This window comes from Bos grunniens, chromosome 13, assembly GCF_055505025.1.
Source record: "Bos grunniens cultivar Pamir isolate PY7600 chromosome 13, Bosgru_T2T1.0, whole genome shotgun sequence".
NCBI classification, from domain to species: Eukaryota; Metazoa; Chordata; class Mammalia; order Artiodactyla; family Bovidae; genus Bos; species Bos grunniens.
Genome location: NC_141177.1, coordinates 60169246 through 60197083, shown reverse-complemented (window position 1 = coordinate 60197083; position 27838 = coordinate 60169246). Strand labels below are relative to the sequence as shown.

Below are 27838 nucleotides of genomic sequence, written 5' to 3'. Positions count from 1 at the left end.
ATTGACCAAGATGATTACAAAAGTGTGTGTATTTTGTAAAAATTTCTTCAGTTGTACTCCTAAAGACTTGTGCAAAGTTCTTTATGTATTTAAGCTTAATAGAGTTCCTTTTAAAATTATATTTTAAGAGATTTCTTAAAGATATGAATCTCTACATTTTTTAATTTAAATACTGAACAATTAAAATTTGAATGGCTTTTCTTAAAAATTTAAGCTATGAAAACAATTTAAAACTGAGGTATGTAGTACAATTTTAGAGATACCCTTTATTCTCACATCTTTCTTGTAAGTTCAACAGATGTTTTGGAAAAAGTGGAGTATGATTCACTCTGCTGTTCAGCAGAAACTAACATAGCATTGTAAATCAACCATGATCCAATAAAAATTTTAAAAGACCAAATACATGTAAAACAACACAGACACCATTGTTCTCAATATGCAAAAGCACAAACCACGTAGACACCACCAAAGAGGCTCAACATGAAGCACTTTAAATGAAATGCTGCAGCTGATAAAATTAACATTCTTAATTATCTAAAAGGTTTCAACTTCTTAAACTATTTTCTAGTTGAATGCATTAAGGTTTCTTCTACCACCAATGTATCTCTGCTCTTCTGGGTTCTAACAATCAGTTGAACATTTCAGGCAACAAAGTCCACCAAACTTCAGAGAAACAAAGTTAAAATTAATGTGGGCATTACTCATTAGGATGTGCTATGAATGCAGAAATAAGGCAATTGTGTTTCTTTGGCAGGTTAAAGTTTTTTGCGCCCCCCCCCCAACCTTGTATCTTAGTTTTCTGAATGTTGAGCTTTAAGCCAACTTTTTCACTCTCCTCTTTCACTTTCATCAAGAGACTTTTTAGCTCTTCATTTTCTACCATAAGGGTGGTGTCATCTGCATATCTGAGGTTATTGATATTTCTCCCCGCAATCTTGATTCCAGCTTGTGCTTCTTCTAGCCCAGCGTTTCTCATGATGTACTCTGCATATAAGTTAAATAAGCAGGGTGACAATATACAGCCTTGATGTACTCCTTTTCCTATTTGGAACCAGTCTGTTGTTCCATGTCCAGTTCTAACTGTTGCTTCCTGACTTGCAAACAGGTTTCTCAAGAGGCAGGTCAGGTGGTCTGGTATTCCCATCTCTTTCAGAATTTTCCACAGTTTATTGTGATCCACACAGTCAAAGGCTTTGGCATAGTCAATAAAGCAGAAATAGATATTTTTCTGGAACTCTCTTGCTTTTTTGATGATCCATCAGATGTTGGCAATTTGACCTCTGTTTCCTCTGCCTTTTCTAAATCCAGCCTGAATATCTGGAAGTTCATGGTTTACGTATTGCTGAAGCCTGGCTTGGAGAATTTTAAGCATTACTTTACTAGCATGTGAGATGAGTGCAATTGTGCAGCATATAGATGGGGAAACCGTGGCAGACTTTATTTTTCTGGGCTCCAAAATCACTGCAGATGGTGATTGCAGCCATGAAATTAAAAGACACTTACTCCTTGGAAGGAAAGTTATGACCAACCTAGCTAGCATATTAAAAAGCAGAGACATTACTTTGCCAACAAAGGTCCATCTAGTCAAGGCTATGGTTTTTCCAGTGGTCATGTATGGATGTTGGAGAGGGCAATGGCACTCCACTCCAGTACTCTTGCCTGGAAAATCCCATGGGCGGGGGAACCTGGAAGGCTGCAGGCCATGGGGTCGCTGAGGGTCGGACACGACTGAGCGACTTCACTTTCACTTTTCACTTTCATGCATCGGAGAAGGAAATGACAACCCACTCCAGTGTTCTTGCTTGGAGAATCCCAGGGATGGGGGAGCCTGGTGGGCTGCTGTCTATGGGGTCACACAGAGTTGGACACGACTGAAGTGACTTAGCAGTAGCATGTATGGATGTGAGAGTTGGACTATAAAGAAAGCTGAGTGCCGAAGAATTGATGCTTTTGAACTGTGGTGTTGGAGAAGACTCTTGAGAGTCCCCTGGACTGCAAGAAGATCCAACCAGTCCATCCTAAAGGAGATCAGTCCTGGGTGTTCATTGGAAGGACTGATGTTGAAACTGAAACTCCAATACTTTGGCCACCTGATGCAAAGAGCTGACTCATTTGAAAAGACCCTGATGCTGGGAAAGATTGAGGGCAGGAGGGATGACAGAGGATGAGATGGTTGGATGGCATCATCGACTCGATGGACATGGGTTTGGGTAGACTCCAGGAGTTGGTGATGGATAGGGAGGCCTGGTGTGCTGTGGTTCATGGGGTCACAAAGAGTCACACACGACTGAGAGACTGAACTGAACTGAACTGAAACCTTGTATCACATGGTATCAGATACAGGTGTTACAAATGAAGACAGAAACATATACACAATGGAGTATTACTCAGCCATTAAAAAGAATACATTTGAATCAGTTCTAATGAGGTGGATGAAACTGGAGCCTATTATACAGAGTGAAGTAAGCCAGAAGGAAAAACACCAATACAGTATACTAACGCATATATATGGAATTTAGAAAGATGGTAACGATAACCCTGTATACGAGACAGCAAAAGAGACACTGACGTATAGAACAGTCTTATGGACTCTGTGGGAGAGGGAGAAGATGGGAAGATTTGGGAGAATGGCATTGAAACATGTAAAATGTCATGTATGAAACGAGATGCCAGTCCAGGTTCAATGCACGATACTGGATGCTTGGGGCTGGTGCACTGGGACGACCCAGAGGGATGGTGTGGGGACAGAGGAGGGAGGGGGGTTCAGGATGGGAAAAAAAGAAAAAAAAAAAAAAAAGAAACATATTAGCCATGTGGGACATGCCCAACTTCCATTATGTAAAGAAATGCTACAATACAAAAAAACTCTTTAAATTGTTAATTATTTTAAATCACACAACTATGACTTTCTCTAATAAGTGTGTATAAACCATAGTATTTGATTAACCTTTTATTGCATTATGTCAATGAGTTTACCTCTGATTTGACATACTAAGTTTATCACTGTTCATCAGGAACATACTTACATGCTTAGATGCTCAACAAAGCCTTATAAATCCTTTTCAAACTTTATCTAATGCTCTAAATGATCTTGGCATAACCTGGACTTAGCAGTAGCAGTAGCAGGGCTTTGTTGATATTACAGACCCATGAAACTAGGAATAAAATAACACTCCCCAGAAACACGGAGCAGGCAATGGCAACTCACTCCAGTACTCTTGCCTGGAAAATCCCATGGATGGAGGAGCCTGGTAGGCTACAGTCCATGGGGTCGCTAAGAGTCAGGCACAACTGAGCGACTTCACTTTCACTTTTCACTTTCATGCATTGGAGAACGAAATGGCAACCCACTCCAGTGTTCTTGCCTGGAGAATCCCAGGGATGGGGGAGCCTGATGGGCTGCCGTCTATGGGGTTTGCAGTGTTGGACATGACTGAAGTGACTTAGCAGCAATGAGTTTCCCTCTGATTTGACATAGTAAGTTTAAGTATATCACTGTTCATCAGGAACATACTTACATGCTTAGATGCTCAACAAAGCCTTTCAAATGCTTTTCAAACTTTAACTAATGCTCTAAATGATCTTGGCATAGCCTGGGCTTCGTTGATATTACAGACCCATGAAACTAGGAATAAAATAACACTCCCCAGAAACACAGAGAAGGCAACCCACTCCAGTACTCTTGCCTGGAAAATCCCATGGGTGGAGGAGCCTGGAAGGCTGCAGTCCATGGGGTCGCACAGAGTCGGACACAACTGAAGCGACTTAGCAGCAGCAGCAGCAGCTGCCCCAGAAACATAATTTATACTGTTACTAATATACACGGTACAAAGCCAACATATCCATAAATATTTAAGCAAGTTTTCTAAAATGTTTCTCATCTATCCTATCTGTATGCAACAGCCCAGCACAAAGAAAATCACTAAGCACTTGCCCACATAATAAAATCAACTACTTACATTAGAGAGCAGTTTTGCACTCCTCAGCCCACCTCCCTTCTCATGTAATCCTCTCTCTTTATTTTCTGGCCTCTAAATCCCATTAGCTGCCTGAATAGGGTGAAGTAGAATATACTTAGAAATTTAGGATCAAATTTAAAACCGCCACCTAGGCCCCAGTCAAGTGAAAATCCTGGTAACTCTCTCACAAAAGTGTCCTGAAATAGGGGTCTGACTGGGCACCCCAATGGCCCAACACCAGCCAGGGGTCTGAGAATTCCTAGACACCATGTTAACCCCCTCAGCTTGGCTTGAACCTATTCTTTTTCTTCTTCCATATTTTCTCTGGGTTATTCCAACCCACCTCTATTTCTAACCTTGTCTTCTGGACACAAATGCTATAAAATTGTTTTCTAAAGACACATTTCACAGGATGATTTCATTCCACACAGTTTTCATTTCAGTACAATGAAGCAGCACAATGAATACAAGATTTAACAATGCCCTTTAGTATTTCATGAATGTTCAGTGGGTTGTTTTTTTTTTTCTTTCCTTTGTGAAACTTGGAACAAAATATTAATGAAACTTCAGAAAAACCAATTAAAGTATTACCTTTGGTTTTAAATTAACTAATCAATTAAGTAGTTCTATTTTAGAGGAGAAAACTTCTGAGTAGGTAGTACAGGGTTGAGGAGTGTGGGCTCTGAAGCCTGATAACTGGGGTTTTAATCCGCACTGTGCTAGGAACCAAATGTGACTTTAGGCAAATCACTCAGCACCACATGGAGACTTAGTTGGCTCATCTGTACAATGGGAACCACGGGACATACCTGCGAGCGTTGTTGCAAAGGTCTCACACTTTCACCCAGGAAAGCACTTGGAACAGTGCCTGGCAAGGAGTAACCATGCAGAAAACATTAGCCTTTATTAATATGTTAACCTGGAGGAAATATGAAGAAGAGCATAACTGTATATTCTCAGGGATAAGACATACCACTTTTCTCCAGAATCATCTTTCAAATTAATCTACACCCAAGACAATAATTATCATGATGAACCTGTGATTAAGTCTCAAGGCAGCATATATTTAGAGAACAAAGTACAAGGTAACTATCTTGCGAGAGCTTTGTGAAACGGTAATATGCATATAGAATGTCGAAGTAAAATATAGTAGCAGTTTCATTTTTAATCTTTCTCATTTTTTTTTAATGTGTAACAACAACACAGTTGTAAAATAAAGCTTTCTCCCTTTCCGAATATATGGGACATTTTGCAGGTATATTCTATTGTTTATTAAATTCTAAAACTTTAGTAGAAAAAGTAAAATATACACATACTCTTACAATAGTGTCACAAAGAGTCTTTATTTATGACACATTTCTGAGTTTACCAACGCCAGGCTAAGTTAAATTCTGGGATTATTTGGTGACAGGGAGCAAACAAAATGCTGCACAATTCAACACTGCGGGGGGCGGGGGCGGGGGCGGGGGGACAAACACCTGGAGTGTCTTAAGTCGATGTACAGCTTGAACCTGACATTAAATACGTACGTTCAGTCAACCTCCGACACGGTAAGGGTCCTGAAGGGGAACGCCGGCCCCTCGGCCGCGCGGGAGCCGGGGCGGCGGGTTCGAGGCCGGGACGCGGCTGCCGCCCCGCCTCAGCGCGCGCTCGCGGCGCCGGAGCCCAGCGGGCGGGGCACGAGCCGAGCTGCCCGGGCGACCGGGTGAGGGCCGGAGTCTAGGAACTGAGGGCGTGTAAGTGAAAGGACGCGGGGGCTTTAAGGCGCTGGACGCACACGCCCTGCCCGGGGCTGGCAGGAAGCGCCCACCTGGCCGCACGGGCAGCGAGGCGGCTGGAGGAGGGGCCCCTGCGCGCCCGGAAGCTGAAGAATTCCCCCCTCCGCCTGCCCGCGGACCGCGAAGTGAGACCCGCGGTTGTTCTTCACCGGCTCCGAAAATCCAGCTCAGGGTAGCCCAGAGGCCTCAACCCCATGATTTGTGCAAAACTGCCGGCGACAATCTTGTAAAATAGAAGAGCGTCCCTGGGTGGGCTCGAACCACCAACCTTTCGGTTAACAGCCGAACGCGCTAACCGATTGCGCCACAGAGACTCCGATGTGGTTACCACCTCCAGCCATAACCTTTATGAAGAATAATAAAGGCAGTGCATGAATGTTTCTTTCTTTTCTGCTTACTGATTCCTCTCATTAAAATCCAATTTTTCCAGTTAGCATTTCTAACCCTTTAATTCTATTTTCTACCTTTAAGCATACTGTAAAATTATAAAATACAGCAAGATCGAGCCGAATTTCATATTGCAAGAGAGTTAAAATACTGCTGTTACTCCCCACCCCCCTCCCGTTTGGAACGTTTTGTTTCAGGGAGTTAACTATTTATTATGTTCGTTTTATAGGGAAATAAAAATTTTAATCTTATGAGCTGAGAAACTTTCCTTTTGTTTCAAACTCTATCCGGTGCTTTGTTCACTAATCTTCATAATTTTCTTGTGTAGCATTCCCAAGGTCATCTGAATTGTATCTGCCTTCTTCATTTTTATATTCAGGTATTATTAAAATAATCCGTATATACAATTCCCATTTGTTGTGTACTAATCTCTAAGTGCAATTACTCATCACTTACATTTTGTTATTGGGGAAAAGCTACAGCATTATTCTTTAATCTCTGTACACTGTAGTTAATTGCTAAATTCGCTCCCAAGTCTCCCTGAAATTAGCCTGTACACCTACATTTGAACTATGCCACTGAAAACATACATTTCACAGGATATTTACAACCCAATTTGAGGAAAGAGAAGTTAAAGAAGAAAAAAAAGTATGATTTATGATTAATGCCTGAAAATCCCTAACACAGAAACACCTGTGGCAAACACTACATCCCTGTAAATACACTATATGAAAATCTTACCCTTTGTGTGACTATATCCTGATGCCTTTTGAGATAATCTTCAAAACCCTAGACACTTCCCCCTCTTTCCGCCTCAGAGAATTGCTACTTTCCACTTGACAAATCTATATTTAAATTTTTAACAGTCACTAAATTGCTGTCTAGAATCCCTTGAGGAAGAATTCATATCTTGATTTATAGAAGTTGTATGTGGTGTGCCTTAGTCCAGTCAACATTTTGAGTTCCTGTGGCTTGATAAGACAACTTAAATTGGGTTTGGAACCTATTAGTGAAGTTCCTTGAAAGCACTGAGATATCAAACAGCTGTGGATTCATACCAAGCTGTACCACGCTGCCCTAAAAAAAAAAAAAAAAGATCTTTAAGAAATGCATTTGAAAATTTTGAATTAAAGAAAAATCCAGGAAGTACTTATAAAGAACATATAATGAATCTGCTTTCATTATATGATGCTACATCCATACTTAAACGTTTTATGTACCTGTTAATGTGAGCAAAAACTATGAGACACTGGTTTTTCTTCTCTGAATACCAAAATGAGTATTCTCTCCTTTGCTGTTGTGCTTGTTACTGTTCAGTTAGAACAGACTGCGACTAGTACCTCACCACCCTTTCATTCAATATTTACTCTGCTGCTTGAAATATTAGGGACAGTTCTATTCATGAGATTACCTAAAGCTCCAATCTCTTTTCCTCAGTTCAGTCATCATGCTAACATTCTAACTTTGAAAAAGAGAGATGCTGAAAAGGTTGATGAGAAAAAGAAATAATTGGCTCATCATACACTAATTAATTAGCTCACTGTATCCTAAAATTTTTTTTCTATGTGAAGACAGTTCTTTAAAATTTAGTCTTCAAGCCTAGTTCTGTGGTTGTTAATATTTTTAAGAAAATAAATTGCTATATCCACAGTTCATTAGCTTTGCCATTTTGTCTATTTGTAAATTCTTCAAAAGAACATATATTAAATGGAATATGAACATTTCACTCCCATGATGCATATCAAATGTAACTTCTATGCAAAATGCCCATTTACAAAAATAAGTGCATGTGTTGTCATCTAAATCTTTGTGATTATCTCATTTTAGGCCTTAATATCTATGCCCAGTTTTTAAAGCCAAATTAAGTCCACTGGATTAACTTCAGAAACACACATCATTTTTCCTTAAATTTCAGGATAACCCACAACAAATGATTCTTACAGCTTCATTAATACTTAGGGTCTTTATAATTGCTAAAAGTACAAAGGACTGGGCATTTTGCCCCCTTTTTGTATATTATATACAATGAACTGCAACTTTAACTCTTCCAAGAATGTGCCCTATCAAAGAAGCTGACCTCTGCAGATTAATGGGCCTCTATATTTTATTTCCATCTCAGAGAGGAAAAAAGAGAGAAAAAGAACATCTTGCAAATGGAATCCACCTATCTTGACATACAAGGCAAGATGGCTCACACTGATTTATAGACCTTCCTGGTATCATGATTTCAGTGCTCTCAGAAGCCATGCTTCCAATTTCAAACCAATAGAAGACGCAACCCACAGGATTTTCATGAACACAATTGTGCATGACCTTAATTCTTTTCAATTCCTGTATTTCAAAAGGACAGTGACTGAGTTGTTAAAAATGAAAAATCTTACGGCAAAAACCACCACAATATTGTAGAGCAATTAGCCCCCAATTAAAATAAATAAATTTTAAAAAATTAGAAAAAAGAAAAATCCAGTTAGTTAAAATTTAAAAAGAAATCCAGGGAGTTAGAGAAATCACCTCAATAGGGAGAGGATTGGGACACAAGGAAATCAGTTAAAAGAGAATGTTGAACCAGCAGTCTCTAAAAGCAAGTAAAGAACTATGAGACCCACTTTCAAAACTAACTGAAGTCACATTTTAAAACTGCTATGCAGTAAAAGGGAGTCAGACCAAAGCCCTGGGAATAGCCTCCTCCTTGTGGCTACTATCCTGTAAATGGATTTTTAAACCTTGAATTAAAGTCAACTGAATCACTGTGAAGATTGTAGCTGTTAAAGAGCTGGTATGTAATGAACTGTTCACTCAATGAAACATTGACCATAACATCATTAGAGTTTTCAAAGGCATATAAACATTATACAGGTCATTTTTATTAAAAAAAAAAAAAAAAAAAAGCACAAGCAAGCTCAAATAAATCCATATTTGAAAGATTTGACAATATTTACAAAATGATTCATCCTAGAATATTGTAAATAACAAGTGCTCTTATATATTTAAAGTATGATCCCACCAAAAGGATGTTTTTCAAATATGAGATATCACAAACAAAGCGCAAGCTCAATGTTTATGAGATATGGTAAAGGTAGTTTTCCCCCCCTGTGGCCCTTAAAGGACACTACCACTCTTCTAGAAGCTCAGTTGAAATCCTAGTATCATCCAAGTTCCTTATCTTTTATTTACCTTGGATCATTCAGAAAGTCATAGATTCTACCTTTGCAACAGCTCTAAACTTTGACTTTGTCTCCACTTTTCCACCCCCATTTTCACTGCTTAATATTCACAAGGTATACTCCATGTTCCTATTTCCCTACATAGAACTTAAGCTCCAATAAATGGATACTACTGTTATACCCATTTTATGGATGAAGAAACTAAGGCTTATAATGGTTTTAAATTTAAGTCCTAAATCTATTTAAACTTTAAATAACTTGCCCAAGGTACCACCTGTTGTTCCTTGTTGTTGTACCTTTTTTTTTCTTCTCATGCCTGTTTTTAGAATACCCTTCCCTTGTCATCTTGCCTTTTAAAGCCTATTTCTCCTTCAAGCTCATACAGTGGTCTCATCCTATGAAACCTTTCTTGATCCCTCCAACTAGATCTAATCTTTCCTTCTTGTAACCATCTAGCACTTTTTCCTTGGCCAAACCTCATATTATATTGGCAGCCATCTCTGTACCTATTTAAACCCCTTCTAACTTGTGTACATGCCTAGAGCTCAGAAATGTTATGTCTTTATACCTCCTATAGGACTTGACTTAGTTATGTTAAATGTATTGAACAACTGAAAATGAAAATGAAAGTTATAGTCATATTGTTGTAAAATATTAGTAGAGTTCACAGATTCCTACTATGAAGCTGACTAAAAGACTTAGTACCAGAATTATCAAGGGAAACAACAGTAATCCCAAGTTGACCAAAGATGAGACTAATAAAAGGTCAAATCGACTGTTTCTAAAAAAACTTTAAAATTTTTTAAAAGTTTAAAACACTGCTATTCCTAAAGGTGATTTTGGTACTGCTAAGGCTGAAGTGCTTTTCTAAATTTATTTATTTAACATATAAGACTTTGTTTCAGGCACTGTTCCAAGTCCTTTACCAATGTTTCCCTGTTTAAATTTTACAGTGACCTAGTTAAGTAACTTCCACTATTACCATCCCTGTTTTACAGGTAGAGAAACTAGAGTTAAGAAACTAACCCAAAATCACAGTCAGTGACAGAGCCAGTGTTCAAATCCAGGCATGTTACTCCAGACACTTAAAAAAAAAAATTATGCTTATTTATTTCAGTATTTATGTATTTTTGGCTGCCAAGTGTGGATTTAGTTGCCCTCAGGGCATGAGGGGTCTTAGTTCCTCAGTCAAGGACTGAACCATTGGTTCCCTGCATTGGAAGGCAGATTCTTAACCACTGGGCCACCAGGGAAGTCTCCAGACTACTTTCTTAACCGCTAGGCTATCCTGCCTCTTTTTTTGTTTTGTTTTTGAGAACTGTACATTAGACATGTTTTTAAACAATTTGGAGACTTTAAAAATCTCCCACTAGTTTAAAGTTGTTGTTTTTTTTAACATGATTTCAGACACAAAAGTTGCAAGAATAGTACAAAGAATTTAACCAAATGTCACAAATGTTGTTATCTTACTACACTGTAACTTTTTCTCTTTCTCTCAATATTTAACTTTTTCTGATTTAACAGTAAATTGCAGATGTGATAGCCATTAAATACTTTGGGGTATTTCCTAAAGTGAAGGAATTTCATTACATAACCACAGAATCATGATCAAAATTAGAATCTTAACATTGATACGGCATTATGAGGATTAGGACTTAATCTGTAGATCTTATTCCGATTTCACCAGTTGTTTCACTAAGGTCCCTTATTGCAAAACATAATCCAAGGTCATGATTTGCATGTCATTGAACTGTCTTTCAGTCTTTTAAAATCTGTAACAGTTCCTGAATCTATTTGTTTGTCTCTTACACACCATGACTTGGACATTTCAGCAGCATACAGGCCAGTTACGTTGTAAAATGTCCTTAAATGTCAGGTTGTCTGGTGTTTTCCTCATAAACAGATTCAGGTTGGGTGCTTTTGCTCCCTCTAACACATTTAATAAACTGGATGCTATAACATCCATCTGAAACAATGGTAAAATGGAAAAAAAAAAATGAGGCTAGAACAAGCCCAGGGAGATAGGTGACAATGACCTTGAGTTTGGCAGAACAGACTTCAGTATTCCTCAACATCATACAATGTGAATAATCTCATTTATTTAAACAAATATTCTTGAAATAATAATTAAAATTTTTATTTTAAAATCCCCTAATTACCCCTTCTTTGTTTCAATTTTATATTCACTAAATCACTCTGACCGGACACTTCATCTCCTGAGACATAGCCACCTGAAAGGGGAATAACCATTGCCTACGGTTTTGGGGGTGGGATGGATCATTCACATGATCTGTTGTGATCAGTGAATCATCATTGAGTTTTGTGGTTCAAAAATAAAATCCTTTATCACTTGGTTATGATAACAGTCTTCCTCACCTGTTAACCTCTTGGTGAACAGATGCATATTAATTTCTGAAACTGTGAAGTAAGACTCACATGGAGCTGCTGGGGTTTATCAGGGTTTGGACAAGGGTACCTCTTGTCCTCGATTGGCTGCCACAGAAGTTTGTACTAGTCTTCAGAGAAACAGAAGCAATAGGAGATACATACAAATAGAAAAAGAGATTTTTTCTGAAATGTTTTCTCCTGAGGTTATGAAAGCTAAGAACTACGACCTGCCATCCAGAAGCAGGAGGTCCAACCCAAGCCCAAAGACCTGGGCACCAGAGGAACCAGTGGCATAAGCCCCATCCTGCCCAAGAAAAGGAGCACCAGAGTCTGAGGGCAGAATAAGATGGACGTCCCAGCTCAAACAGAAAGGTCCTTTCTCTGCCTTTTGTTTTACTCAGGCCCCCAGTGGATTGGATGATACCCACCCACTCTGGCCAGGGGGATCTTCTTTGCTCAGTCTATTGATTTAAATGCTAAACTCTTCTAGAAACACTCTCACAGACACTCCCCAAAATAACATTTGACCAGCAATTTGGGCATCCTTTGGCCAAGGCAAGTTGACACATAAAATTAACCATCACAAAATTCTTAAGCATAATCAATAAAATATAGGGAGCAGAGATTTTTCAAGGATTTAGCACTGTCTAAAAAAAAAAAAAAAAAAATCCTCTCAGAGATAATAGGGGATCCACGAACAATTCAACAAGGGATCTCTACAGAAAACTTGTGCCATGGCCCTCCTTTGTCAAGACCAGGAAACAGGTTGTGATCTATTTTACTCAGGGGGACAAAATCCAAATTTTTTTATGAGCTACAGAACCAAATACAACTGTCTATGTCAATCCAAGAGGATTATTTCTTTCCTCAGCATGAAAGTTTCACCTTGCTACCACAGAACTTTTTCCTTGGAAATATTTTTAAACTTTTTTTTCCCCTTTAAGATTTTCAATAACAGAAATACAAAACCAAGAGGTTCTATTGCCTAAAGAAGAGATTTTTCATTTCTAAGAATTCTTACATTTAAAGACCTTTTAATCTGTTTGTCTAATTTTACAAGGTATAACCAAAAAAAATACTTTTTAAACTTAATAACTTGAAGGCTTTTACTGGAAGTTGAACACTAGGTTCTCAATTAATATTCAGCATTCTAACAATAAGAAATTGAATGCCTCAATTCATAATTGACTTTTTAACTGCTTCATAGAATACAGGAGAGATTGCCAAAGCCCATTATCATCAACATAAAAGTAGAATTATATAAAAGGCTCATGTAGGTGAGCATTTAAATTTAGATTTATGCATATATAGTACTTCCCAAGTGGCTCAGGGCTTCCCTGCTGGCTCAGCAGTAAAAGAATCTGCCTGTCATGCAGCAGACACAGGTTCCATCCCTGGGTTGGGAAGATCCTCTGGAGAAGGAAATAACAACCCACTCCAGTATTCTTGCCTGGAGAATCCCATGGACAGAGAAGCCTGGAGGGTTCCAGTCCCTGGGGTTGCAAAGAGTCGGACACGACTGAGCGACTAACACAACACAACAACAACCAGTATTCTTGCCTGGAGAATCCCATGGACAGAGGAGCCTGGTGGGTTATAGTCCATGGACTCGCAAAAGAGCCGGACGTGACTCAGCATCTAAACAACATACACACTACTATGTATAAAATGGATAACTGATGAGAACCTACCATGTAGCACAGGAAACTCTACACAATGCTCTGTGGTGAACTAAATGGGAGGGAAATCTAGAAAAGAAGGGATATATGTATACGTATAGCTGATTCGCTTTACTGTATGGCAGAAATGAATACAACATTGTAAAGCAACTATGTGCGTGCTCAGTCACCCAGTTGTGTCCAACTCTTTGCAACTCCATGGACTGTAGCCTTCCATGTTCCTCTGTCCATGAGATTTCCCAGAAAAGAAATTCCTCCTCCAGGGAGTCTTTCCATCCCAGGGACTGAAAGATCCTGCATTGGCAGGTGGATTCTTTAGCACTGAGCCACCTGGGCAGCCAGCAGCTATACACCAGTAAATATTTGAATAAGTAAATAAATTTAGATTTATGCATGTAATTTAGTTATTTTTAGATGGAAGACTTTGATCCAAAGGCTTCTATTTCAAAAAGGTATGAAAGAAAATTCAGACTGATGTCTCTTGAATTATCAAGTAATTTGGGAAAAAGAATGTCTTCAATACAGTTCACTTTATGGTTTTGGAATTGCAATTATGATACTAGTATAAGGACAGACATAGAGATCAATGGAATAAAATTGAAAGCCCAGATATCTATAACTAACTGAGTCTCAACAGGTAGGCCAAGACAATTTAGTAGGGAAAGAATAGTCTTCAACAAATTGTTCTGGGACAACTATACATCCACATACAAAAGAATGAAGTTGAATCCCTAACAAACATCACATACAAAAATGAACTCAAAATGAATCAAAGACCTAAATGTAAGAACTAAAATCATAAAATTACTAGAAAAGATCATAGGCCTTAAATTCCATGCTTTGAATTAGGCAACAATTAAAAAAAAATACAAGCACAAGAAAGAAAAGAAAAAATAGATAAATTGTATGTCATCAAGATTAAAAACTTTTTGTGCTTTCAAGTTCCCTATCAAGAAAGTGAGGGGGGAAAAAAACACCATAGAAAAAGAGAAAATATTTGCAAATCATATCTCAGATAAGGATCTAATACATAGAATATATATATTAAAAAAAATCTTACACTGCAATAAACTAACCCAATTTAAAAATCGGCAAAGGATCTGCAGACATATTTCAGAAGAAGTCATACAAATGGGTGTCAGACACAGGAAAAACGGCCCAATATCATTAGTTGTTAGGGAAAAGCAACTCAAACCACAATGAGATATCACTTCACATCTGCTGGCATGCAAAAATAAAAAAGATGGACAATAACAAGTGGTGACCAGGATGTGAAGAAATTGGAACCCTTTGACATTGCTGGTGAGAATGCAGAGCATCACAGCTACTTTGGAAAACAGTTACACAGGTCCTCAAAATGTTAAACATAGAGTCATATGACCCAACAATTTCACTCCTAGGCAGTTAAAATTGTAAGGTAAGTCACTTCAGTCGTGTCTGACTCTGTGCGACCCCACAGACAGCAGCCCACCAGGCTCCCTGTCCCTGGGATTCTCCAGGCAAGAACACTGGAGTGGGTTGCCGTTTCCTTCTCCAATGCATGAAAGTGAAAAGTGAAAGTGAAGTCGCTCAGCGACCGACTCTTAGCGACCCCATGGACTGCAGCCTACCAGGCTCCTCTGTCCATGGGATGTTCCAGGCAAGAGTACTGGAGTGGGGTTCCATTGCCTTCTCCGAGTTAAAATCGTAGGGCCACACAAAAACTCAATCATGTTCACAGCAGCATTATTCATAATATCTCAAGATGGAACCAAGTTCATCAGTTGATGATTGGACAAACAAAATGTGCTATGTCCAATTAATGGAATATGATTTAAGGGATCAAATATTTATTTAAGGAATAAAGTATTGACATAAGCTGTGAGATGAATGAACTTTGAAAACTTCATGGTAGGTTGGACCTCTTTTTTTATGCAAAGGCAAAAAAATCAGACTCAAAGACCACATATTGTGGTGGTGTTGTTCAACCACTAAGTCCTGTCTGACTCTTTGTGACCCCATGGACTATATATAGCACACCAGGTTCCTCTGACCTCCACTATCTCCAGGAGTTTGCTCAAATTCACATCCACTGAGTCGGTGATACTATCTAATAGCTCATCCTCTGCTGTCCCCCTTCTCCTGTCCTCAATCTTTTCCAGCATCAGGGTCTTTTCTAATGAGTTGGCTTTTCACATCAAATGGCCAAAGTACTGGAGCTTTAGCTTCAGCAACAGTCCTTCCAATGAATATTTAGGGTTGATTTCCTTTAGGATTGACTGGTTTGATTTCCTTGCTGTCCAAGGGACTCCCAGGCACCACAATTTGAAGGCATCAGTTCTTCAGTGCTCAGCCTACTTTATGGTCCAACTCTCACATTCCTACATGACTACTGGAAAAACCATAGTGTTGACTATACAGACCTTTGTTGGAAAAGTGATTATCTCTGCTTTTTAGTAAGCTGTCTGATTCCTAAGATGTCAACGTTCACTCTTGCAATCTCCTGCTTGACCACATACAATCTACCTTGATTCATGGACCAAACATTCCAGGTTCTTATTCAATATTGTTCTTTATAGCATCAGACTTTACTTTCAATACCAGACACATCCAGACATCCAGACGTCGTTTCAACTTTGGCCCAGTCGCTTCATTCTTGCTGGAGCTATTAGTAATTGCCCTCCACTCTTCCCCAGTAACATACTGGACACTGTCCAACCTGGGGGGGGTGGGGGTGGTGCGCTCATCTTACGGCATCATATCTTTTTCCATTTTCATTCTGTTCATGGAGTTCTCCAGGCAAGAATACTGGAGTGGATTCCATTTCCTTCTCCAGCAGACCACGTTTTATCAGAACTCTTCCCTATGATCCATCTGTCTTACGTGGCCCGGCACAGCATGGCTCATAGCTTCACTGAGTTACGCAGACACCTTCACCACAATAAGGAAGGCTGTGATCCATGAAGGGGCCACATATTGTATGATTCCATTTATATGAAATGTCCAGAATAAGCAAATCTACAGATACAGAGCAGAAGTCAGGGACTAGAGGGTGATTGTTAATGAGAATGGGGTTTCTTTGGGAAGTGATGAAAATGTTCTGGAATTAGACAGTGGTCATGGTTGCACACTCTGTAAATACCCTTAACTGTACACTTTAAAAGGATGAATTTTATGATGCATGAATTATATTTTAATTAAAATAAGAAGCATAATTGTGTCTTTGAATTCTTTTCTAACAGGGAAATAAAGGCAGAGAATTAGCTAAATTGCCCAAAGTTGGCAGTGGAACCTGCACTCTAATTTGCAAATCTGTGTATTCTAGTCCACTACTCACAGTGACTATCCGTATCTAACCCAACTCGCATGTTGAAACTGTCACCTGGTTTCTGGCTAATTATTGACATTTGGTGATAAATCTGGCAGGAAACATTTCCTTATCTACTTATTCTATAATATGTGATGGCTTGATATGTAAATCTATGTCTGTAGACCGTCCATTGATTTAGGATCAACTTTTAAAGCAGTTCACATTGACTGAAAACCTTGCATGTGCCCAGGCTCAGGCACACATTGTTTTGGAGATGCAGAACTCAAGATCAGAAACTCAGGGAATTAGAGATATAGATTGAGAAATCAAGAGTCTAGTGGTGCTGGTTAAAGTCCTAAGCTGGGATGAAACTGCTGGGGAAGAGCAGGTTCGGCGGGTAAAGAATCGGCTGCAATGCAGGAGACATGGGAGACATTGGTTCCATCCTTGGGTCGGGAAGATCCCCTGGAGGAGGAAATTTCAACCCACTCCAGTATTCTTGCTTGAAAAATCCCTTGAACAGAAGAGCCTGGCAGGCTACCATCCAAAGGACCAGCAACAGTGGAACACAACTGAGTGATTAAACACGCACACAGCAAGCAGAGAAGAGAGAAACTCAAATGGAACCCAGGAGCACAGATGTTTCAAAGCAGCAAGTGGTGAGTGAATGACAGAGGCAGGAGAAATCTACACCCTGGATAGGAAACCTTATATCTTATATTCAGTTCAGTTCAGTTCAGTTGCTCAGTTGTGTCCGACTCTTTGCGACCCCATGAATCGCAGCATGCCAGGCCTCCCTGTCCATCACCAACTCCCAGAGTTCACTCAGACTCACGTCCATTGAGTCAGTGATGCCATCCAGCCATCTCATCCTCTGACGTCCCCTTCTCCTCCTGCCCCCAATCCCTCCCAGCATCAGAGTCCTCTCCAATGTGTCAACTCTTCGAATGAGGTGGCCAAAGTACTGGAGCTTCAGCTTTAGCATCATTCCTTCCCAAGAAATCCCAGGGCCGATCTCCTTCAGAATGGACTGGTTGGATCTCCTTGCAGTCCAAGGGACTCTCAAGAGTCTTCTCCAACATCACAGTTCAAAAGCATCAATTCTTTGGCGCTCAGCCTTCTTCACAATCCAACTCTCACATCCATACATGACCACAGGAAAAACCATAGCCTTGACTAGACCGACCTTTGTTGGCAAAGTAATGTCTCTGCTTTTGAATATGCTATCTAGGTTGGTCATAACTTTCCTTCCAAGGAGTAAGCGTCTTTTAATTTTATGGCTGCAGTTACCATCTGCAGTGATTTTGGAACCCAGAAAAATAAAGTCTGACACTGTTTCCACTGTTTCCCCATCTATTTCCCATGAAGTGGTGGGACCGGATGCCATGATCTTTGTTTTCTGAATGTTGAGCTTTAAGTCAACTTTTTCACTCTCCATTTTCACTTTCATCAAGAGGCTTTTTAGTTCCTCTTCACTTTCTGCCATAGGGGTGGTGTCATCTGCATATCTGAGGTTATTGATATTTCTCCTGGCAATCTTGATTCCAGCTTGTGCTTCTTCCAGCCCCGCGTTTCTCATGATGTACTCTACATATAAGTTAAATTAGCAGGGTGACAATATACAGCCTTGATGTACTCCTTTTCCTATTTGGAACCAGTCTGTTGTTCCATGTCCAGTTCTAACTGTTGCTTCCTGACCTGCATACAAATTTCTCAAGAGGCAGATCAGGTGGTCTGGTATTCCCATCTCTTTCAGAATTTTCCACAGTTTATTGTGATCCACACAGTCAAAGGCTTTGGCATAGTCAATAAAGCAGAAGTAGATGTTTTTCTGGAACTCTCTTGCTTTTTCTATGATCCAGCGGATGTTGGCAATTTGATCTCTGGTTCCTCTGCCTTTTCTAAGACCAGCTTGAACATCAGAAGTTCACAGTTCATATATTGCTGAAGCCTGGCTTGGAGAATTTTGAGCATTACTTTACTAGCGTGTGAGATGACTGCAATATTGTTATTATTTGTTTACATGACTGTCTTCCTTGCTATTCTCTGAGCTCCTCGAGTTTGTGTCCCTCTACTGCAGGACACAACTTAGTGACTGGACACACACACACACTGCAGAGAAGTATTTAGATAAGTCACCAAGACCCCTCAAATGGTCAGATTTCATGGACTTTCACCACTCCTTCTTACTTTATCAGCGTATTATCTTTGATACTGTAAACAGACCATTACCTTATTTTTTCTTAAAATGTAGGCACAAAAATGGCACTCCTCTCCTGAGGCTCCAGCAAGGGCAGCTCCTTGGACATAAGGCTGAGTTGCTGCTGCAGAGAGCCCTCCTTGGAGATGGGCCACTCACCTCTCCTGAGCCCCTCCGCCTTCTACTCCACCGTCTCCACTGCAGCATAAGCCCACACAGGGTTCTTTGTGATGCTGCTGCTGCTAGGAAGCTCTACTCAGGGGGTCCCACCCCAGAAGATATGAGACCCAGATGTCTATTGCACAGTACAATGGTTAAGAGTAGAGTCCCGGCTTCATCCAGATGCACTGCCTTGTACAAGCTTCATGACCTCTCTCCTCGTCCTGTCTGCTTTGCAGGATCCTCTTCCCCTGTTGACTCTGAACACAGGGATGCTTCCTCCCTAGTCTACTGTCATGCTGCCAACCCCAATCTCTGGATAAATAACTTGTGAATGTACATTTCTTTATATATATATAATGGTATATATATGGTATCATTATATATATATAATGGTTTTCTTTTTAAAAAAATTATTTAGTTATTTGGCTGCATCAGGTCTTAGTTGTGGCACACGGGATCCTTGTTGCCTCATGCAGGATCTTTTTCCACTGCAGTGTTTGGACTTTTAGTTGTGCTCAGGCTTTGTTTCCCCCCGGCATGTGGAACCTTAGCGCCCCAACCAGGGATTGAACCCATGTCCCTTGCATTGCAGGGCAGATTCTTAACCACTGTACCACCAGGAAAATCCCTGAATTTATAATTCTTTTCCAGACCTGCTCCTGAGGTCCAATACCATGCATCCATCTCATCCTTTCAGATTCAGCATGCCAAGAAAAGGAACTCTTTCTCCCAAGATTTGCCTTTCCTACATTCCTATTATCATGTACCCTTTAACCCAACCCTGCAATCTAGGAATTATCCTATCTCTCCTCTCCCAAAGCCAATTGATAAGGAAATCCTATCCATTCATAAGATAGTTTAGATCCAATAGCATTCTCATTAGTATGCTGCATATTACATCCTCATCACTTCTTCCCTAAATGGCTGCCATTAACTCATAATTTCCCTACCTCGCATCGTATCTTAATTCCAACCAAGCCTCCAGTTCACTGGAAGAATGGTCTTTCTAAAATACAAAATTAAGTATTTAATTTACTAGATGAAAAAGCTTGAATAACCTATAGCATGGTTCCCACACTGTGCACCAAGTCACCCTTGGGCACCACACCGTGACCTCAGATTTGCTGTAGACTATGTATTTATTTATTTATTTATTTTGAGGAAAATGCAGCAACATCTATCAGACACTGCACAAATTACTATTATGGCATTTGGAACTAGCAACTTAATGAATGGAACTGTTAGGTATTTCTCTTGGTCTTGAGCATTGTAAAAAAAATTGCAGAGACACTAAGGGTGCAGTGAACTGGTACCTACCTCTCCAACCCCATCTGTCTCATCATGCCTTGACTTCTTCCCCAGTCCTACCCTGCAATCCAGCAGACAGGCTTGCATCTCCCCAGATATGTCCTTTCTGCCATCCTGAGTGGTTAGGCTCTGACATCTAAGAGAGCAGAAATATGGTCCATCCAGGGTTTAGTGGTGAGAAGTAAATAAACCAGGAAGTCACTCCATAACCTCTACACTGGGTGGATTCTGTATGTGTCAGATGATCTGAAGTTTAAAAAAAGGCTGACTGACTCTTCTCTGGAATTTCACATACATTTGTCAGGCCAAGGGGAGTGGGGAGACCAGCTCTCTGGCCCTCATCTGCTCCCACTTTTATACAAAGGTCTGTGTTTTTCTGGGCTTCCCAGGTGGCTCATTGGTAAAGAATCTCCCTGCCAATGCAGGAGATACAGGAAAAATGGGTTAGATCCCTGGGTCGGGAAGATCCCTGGAGTAGGAAATGGCAACCCACTCCAGTATTCTTGCCTGGGAAATCCCATGGACAGAGGAGCCTGGTGGGCTATAGTCCACGGGAGTCCCAAGAGTCAGATATAACTTAGCAACTAGATAACAACTGTATTCTTCTAGGACAGGAGGCGGAGACCACAGCAAAGCAACAGTAAGACTGTCTTTGTTAATGACTGCACCATCCCTTCCTTCCCTGAAAAGTGGCCTAGCACCTGAGTTATAGAAATGACTGCTCTTTTCTCTGTGCCCAACTTTATCTTATTCCATCACAGCATCTCTAATATTTTTGCATGTATCTGTTCACCTATCTTCTCCACTTGACTATAAGCTTGTGGAGGACCAAGACTATGCCTGATTTAATTCTGTACTCTCACCTATCAGAATGCCTGATACATAGTAAGTGATGAGTGGATAGTTGGTGAATGAATAAATTTCAAGGAGAATGTGGGTAAGTCCCAGAAGACGCTCAGGCAAGTTAGAAAATAAACAGTGTTCACTAGATTAAAAAGTTCAAAAGTCAATGACGATAGCAGTCAAAGGTGTTTCAAGAGTGTGATAGGGACAAACTAGTTTGCAGATGCTGGGTGCAAACTGGGAGATGTGGCAGAGTTTACTGTTTAAGTAAAAGCCACTCCCTCATTTCCTCCTGGCTAAGCAGAATTTCAGTTTTGTTTAGGCATTGAGAAGATTCTCTTTGATGTGGAAAAATGGGCCCAGTTCCTAAACTATATAAAAATTCTGACTGATGAGATGTAAGAGGAAATCCTTTGGTGGGGTGCTTTTGGAAAATATTTTACCTCCTTGACATGAGTCAGGCTGATGAGGAACAGTTTCTGCCTATTTTTTCACTTCTGTACCAAGGTGAAGATGTGATACTTAAAGTGTGGCAGCCATTCTGCAATCATGAGTTAAAGGTCAAGTGAATTGCAGAGCTGTGACATCACTGAAACCCTGAGAAAATACCAGCAAGTCTTTACCTACAGACTTGTTACATAAACAAAAGAATAAAAACCCCAACCTTCTGTTTTAGCTATGTTTTCTAGTACATTCTAATTTATATAGAAAGAAAGAAAAGATAGAGAAGACAGTATAGACACCCTCTTCTAAATAAACATATTACAAATAATAATAGATCAGCAGCTAAAGACAGCTTGTTCAGTAGCCTTTGGAAATGAGGCTAGAAATGCAAACGTAATAATGTTACAGGGGCATTTAATGCCAGAGAGGAGACAGGCTGTAATTTTGTTGGCAATAGAGAGTCATAGAAGGTTTTTGATTAAAGCTCTAGAACTTCCAGAAGTTACTTTAGCAAAATTGGCAGGATCTGTATGTGCCCAAAGAATCATACATTTCAAGTTACTTTTATTTGACATGATTGTATTTGGCACTGCCCACTGCCAATGCAGGAGAGGAAAGAGACATGAGTTTGATCCCTGGGTCGGGAAGATCTCTGGAATAGGAAATGGCAACCCACTCCAGTTTTCCTGCCTGTGAAATCCCACGGACAGAGGAGCCTGGTGGACTATAGTCCATGGGGTCACAAAGAGTCAGACATGACTGAGCACACACACACACACACACACACACCACTGCATATGGCAGAGTTCATACAATGTGTGAACACCCCTCACTCAGTTCACACATGAGTAACCAAAACAGTAACTGTGTTACTTTATCACGATCGTTGGCCTAATACAAACATGAAGTCTCAGAGCAAATGAAGTATTATATTATTTCAGTGTCACCATGATATGAATAGTCTCTGTGAAAGTTACTAGTCCCTGTAAAAGTTACAAGCAAATAAAACTTCTGTTAATGAAAAGTAGCAATGGTAGAAATATACACTGTATGCCTGCCCATCCAGTCATGTCTGACTCTTTGCGACCCTTTGGACTGTAGCCCACCAGGCTCCTCTGTCCATGAGATTTTTCAGGCAAAAATGGAATGGAGTAGGTTGCCATTTCCTCCTCCAGGGGATCTTCCCAACCCAGGGATCAAATCAGAGTCTCCTGTGTCTCCTGCATTACAAACATTCTTCACCAGCTGAGCCATCAGGGAAGCTCCACACCTTATATGAATTTCTGCCATATAAAATGAGAACATGAGGCCACATATGTACTTCCAAAATACCAATTCCTAACACTCAATCTGCATCAAAAAGAAATTAGACATGCCAAAATACTGCCTTACATTCTAGGCCTGAGACTGATTTTTCAAGAGTGTTTTATAATGACGTGGAAAGTTCTCAATTTGCTTGCTTTTAAAAGCATTTTTAATGATTTAGTCATATTAGAATAAACACTCTTATGCTTATTCATAGCTTCAAACAAGTCTCTCTCTCCTACTAAATCTACTCAGAAAACAAGCTTTCAAAAGACAGACACCAAACTAGAGAAATCTCTGATGTGAACATCATATAATAATTGAACATGGTATAGGAAAAACACTGAGGAATGGTGTTTACTTTGTCATCCTATATGTGAACACCATCTTACAATAGTTATTACTAATTAAGATAAAGAAATGTGTCATTTGTTTGTTGGACTAGGAATTAATGCTAGAGATTTTAAATAAATTGTAACAGTCATATCATAAAGTAGAAAGAACAAAAATGTTAACATCTTGCTGTAGTTGCCCTTGATCTTTTTATGAAGAATCACCACCCCCTTTGGATTTCTTCCTATTCCCCTCCTTCCTTTTCTCCAAAAGGAAATCAATTTTTTTTTTAAGTCAATGAGTCCTTCCTGTTAGTAGCACTATATTTCACATGTGTATATCCTTACCCAGTTCTTTCACATATGAAATTATTCATATGTAAATTATTAAATTCTTCATGTAGGTTATTTATGCATTCTGAATATTAATCTTTTGTCAAGTCCATGTCTTGGAAATATTGTCTCCACTTGTCTTTTAACCTTTTATGATGTCTTTTGTCATACGTATACAATTTATTTTAATATAATTCAGTGTATCCTTCCCCCTATGAACTGTGCATCTCAGTGTTTTAAGAAATTGTTCTCTACTCCAAGGTCATAAAGATATTCTCCTATATTTCCTTCTAATATTTTTAAAGTTTTGTTTTTCTTATTTAGGTTTTTAGTCTATCTGAATTTAATTTGTGTGTAGAGTAAGGTAGGGACCTAATTTTATTCTTTTCCATAGGAATGTCTGTTTTTAAATGAGAAAAATAAAGAACTAATCACTCCTTATAATGTGTATTTACTTCAACATCAGATACCATGTCTGATTTATACCCTTCTCCCCAATACACTGACTCAATGGTCTTTGAACATTACTAATAGTATGTATCTATATATTCTAAATAAATGAGACTTTTCTCTAGGCACCCCCCACCCCCTTGCTTAGAGCAGATACAAAGTTGTCCATCTAAAATAAACTTAATTGTGCCTTAATATATCCCCTTTGAGCAGGAAACAACATCTTAATAGGATTAACTTGGTATAAATACTGAATCATTCCAATTAAAATGAAGGGTATTAAAAAATAAAGGGCAGTAATAACTTTTGAAGTTTACCCATTTTTAGAAAGCTTGTCTAGGGGGAAAAAATCTACCTACCCTTTCACTGAGACTCATTTTGCTTATCTATCAAGGGAAAAGCATAAAAAAGAAGTAGGAGTCTGGATTAAACTATTTTTAAAAGACATAAAGTCAGCTGTTTATGTAAAACTCAATTTGATAAACATACCAGGAGGATACCAATTTACAGATTTAGGATCTTAATAAGGCCTAGTTGCACTGGTTTAGCTCTTGCCAAGACTACTTCCTTTCTTTTTTCTTTTATGAAGAAATAGTCTGAAAGTAAGATATGAACATAACCTAACTTTAATCAAAGCAATTCATGAAAACCAAGGAAGGTAAATTTTTAAAGAACCATTCTAAGATTCTTTCAAAGAATACTACCCTGAGACAGTTTTAAAGAGATTCTTCTTATGAAATTTTGAAATCTTTTCAAATAATTCCAGGAGCACTAGAATCTTGTAAGGAATGAGCATGTGTATATTTTTCTCTGTAGGATATGGTTCTGACAGACCACAGAGATCAAACTAGTCAGAAGATATGAAAATAAAGTGAAAGGTAGTTGGTAATAATTACACTGGGAAGCACAATCTTTTTGTTTTCAAATATTGTATAGAGACTAACCTTTTTTTTTACCATGACTAAAAGACACATTCAGGTCAGAAAATGATGTCACTGCTTTCAGAGTTTTGTGTTGCCTGAAGCCCTTCACTTGAAATAGCTTCTATCAGCTGATTCTTTAATAGAACCAAGGCACGTTCTGCCCAAACACTACCACCACCCCCAGCAAAAACAAACCCGAGACTCTACTACTACGATTGAGCACAATCCGGAAATATCACCTTCTGCTTTATCTTTAACGTAGCGACATATTTCTCATTGTTTCACTGAACACCACTTAGAGACTCTGAACTTCAAAATCATAAAAGCGTCTAGAGAAACTGTCCGAGAACCACATTTTGGGGCGTTACGTATTTAAAAGCATCTCTCTTTTTTTAAACAGAGTTCATCCTCATTCTTCAAAAGGATCAAAGTCAACAATGCGTGTAAAAGGAAAAGTAATTTTCAAAAAAGTTCGGCCTGGAGAACACAAGTATCTCAGTGCTTAGGGTTCCCTCGGCTCAAAAGAAAACAAGGGGAAAAAAATTATTAGCATTGCCGTCTTCTCTACACACTTCTCTTAAAATGGTCCTTGGAAGTCCCTTGGGAAAATGAGATCCATCTATCCAAGTATGCCATGCCCGCGAAGATGGCAAAAATGATATTCTAAAGCTTAAAAAATTCAAAAAGGTATTAACTTCTGCGCAAGCCCTGAGTCTCCTCCAGGTCTGTGACGCCCGGCTGGTGGGACGGCGCCGCGCGAGTCCAGGAGCAGAGCCGCGGGGGACGAGGGCGCCGGGCGAGCGCACGACTAATTAAAGGAGCCATCTGAGTTCTAAAAAAAAAAAAAACAAAACCAACCCTGTCTCCACCAAACCAATTCGATACCTAGCCTCACCACCCCCACCACTCCCGCTCCCCGACACGCAGAAAACACCAAGTGAGACGGGCGGGGGAGCGCGAGCCCAGAAAAGGAACTGAGAAGAGAAGCGCCTGTGACACAAAATGGAGAAGGAGGAACCGAGAGGGGAAAGAAAAGAAGGAAAAGCGGGGGAAGGAGATGGTTAAGAAGAAAAGCAAAGGGGTGATGGGGTAGCGATTACGGGGAGAAAAGCCGAGGGGCGGCGGGGCGTTAAAGGACAAGAAACAGAGTTGCCGAAGTAAGAGACGGAGGAGAAAAGAAAGACGTCCTAGAGGCCGAGGCTCCATTTTCAGCAGCGCCATTTCGCTTTTCCTTTCGCCGCGTTTTGTTTGGTTTTGTTTGCAGCGGGTGGACGGGCGCCAACGCGTTTCTGCAGCTTCAGCAGCTTTGCTCCGGCAGACGGGGAGGCACGCAGGGCCCGCGCTGCCCCCTCCCCGCTCCGGACGTCCAGCGCACCTCCCGCTCCTGCTGGTGGCTGGGCGGCCTCCCTCCTCGGTCCCCGGCCCGAGGGGGCCCGACCCAAACCCCCGGGGCCCGCAGATCTCTCCAGTTCCCCCCGCGGGGTTGGCGGCGGGCGCGTGCCGCAGAGGGATGGTGTAATCGAGAAGCGTCGAGGAAAGAAACTGAAAAAGACCGACTGCACCCGAGGCGGGGAGGGAGGGGCGCACAGTGACCGGGGAGCCAGGAGGGGCGCCCGAACCTAGACCTTTCCCAGAATAGCTGGGGGTCCCGCCCGCATTCGGCCTCGGGTCGAGCGACCCACGGAGCACCAACACCTGCACCCTGCGACGGGGAAGGCGCGGCCTCGTTCGCACGCTCCCGCCGGGGCCACGTCCCCGGCCCACCCGGAGCCCCGCTGCCCGAGGCGGCGCCTGGCCCAGGCCTCCAGGCCTGTCCCCGCAGCCGGAAGAATGGCTAAGACCGGGCTCGGCCCGGAACCTCAGGCGGGCCCGGGAGAAACGATGGCCCAGAGCCAGCCTCTGGGCGCCCGTCCGGGAGGCGGCTGGGACGCCGGTCTGCGCGGTGGCAGTCCCAGGGATTTTCGGCGCGGGGATGTCCCTAAGCTCCTGCGGGGTTAAATTCTGGGGCAATGGGAGGCTCTTTAGGAAACAGAAAGTGAGGTTTTCTCACCCCCGACCTTCAACTGCTAGTTTCCGTCGACTGATAGTGTCTATTGTAAGAGTGTCCAACGCGCCCCGGGTAGATTCCCTTCGTACCCCTCTCCTTGTTTCTTCACTTGCACTTGACAGTGTCCTTCGCTCAAAGTGACGTCCTTGCCGGCGCTAGAGGAGCCCCCGGCTCGCCGGCGTCTGCAACCTCAGCGCTAGCTCCACGGACGATCCTCTGGGGACAAAGTCGGCGGCGGGGGGAGACGCCGGGCAGCGAGGCCGCGCGTCGGGAGCTGCGGCCGGCCTCGCCCAACTCCCAGCATTGACCCGTACGGGGCGGCCGAGGAGACACCGCGGCCACACGCGCCGTCGGGTTCCGCGCTGCGCAGCGCTGTGGGCTTCCCGGGCCCTCCTTCCTTCCCGGCGCAAGAGTGTGGTGGCTTGAGTCTGGAAGCGACGGCTTTCACAGGCTTTCACAGGTGGAGCGGAGCCCGTGAAAGTGTGGACTCGGGATCACTGCAATGGTAACCGAACCCCACAGTGTCCCAGGGCGTCTTGGTCAGCGTTTCCCTGGTTTTGCACCTGGAAAAGAAACGTCTTCACTCCTGTGCGCCCCGGTTCACTGCGTCCTCTTTCCGTGGTCAACTCTAACCAGATAGCACTATCCGTGCCACTAGTCCCTGGAATGCTCGTATAACTCAGACCTTGCAGTATATCAGACGCGCCAAACTCCGCGCCTTCGACGATCCTCGGACGCCAGCCGCCGGGCCCTTGAATACGCTCGCTCCGTCTGCCACGCACGCGCAGGCTCACCTGCCGCTTTGCCTAGGACCTTGGAACTCCGCGAATTTCTCACTACTTCTACG

The 27838-nt window shown here is 41.3% G+C and overlaps 1 long non-coding RNA gene and 1 other non-coding gene across 4 annotated transcripts; both read right to left on the bottom strand.

Moving 5' to 3' along the window:
* Nucleotides 1–241: 241 nt before the first annotated feature.
* Nucleotides 242–27215, bottom strand: LOC147361078 (uncharacterized). 3 transcript variants are annotated; one of them, XR_015139718.1, is made up of 3 exons: nt 26995–27215; nt 4769–4878; nt 242–2715 (listed from the first exon to the last, which is right to left on the bottom strand). It is a non-coding gene; the product is annotated as an uncharacterized LOC147361078 (long non-coding RNA). The 3 variants fall into 3 exon arrangements; XR_015139719.1 differs by having other exon boundaries at nt 27081–27215; XR_015139720.1 differs by lacking the exon at nt 26995–27215 and adding an exon at nt 5489–5618.
* TRNAN-GUU (transfer RNA asparagine (anticodon GUU)) lies at nt 5978–6051 on the bottom strand. Its single transcript has one exon. It is a non-coding gene; the product is annotated as a tRNA-Asn (tRNA).
* Nucleotides 27216–27838: the final 623 nt, after the last annotated feature.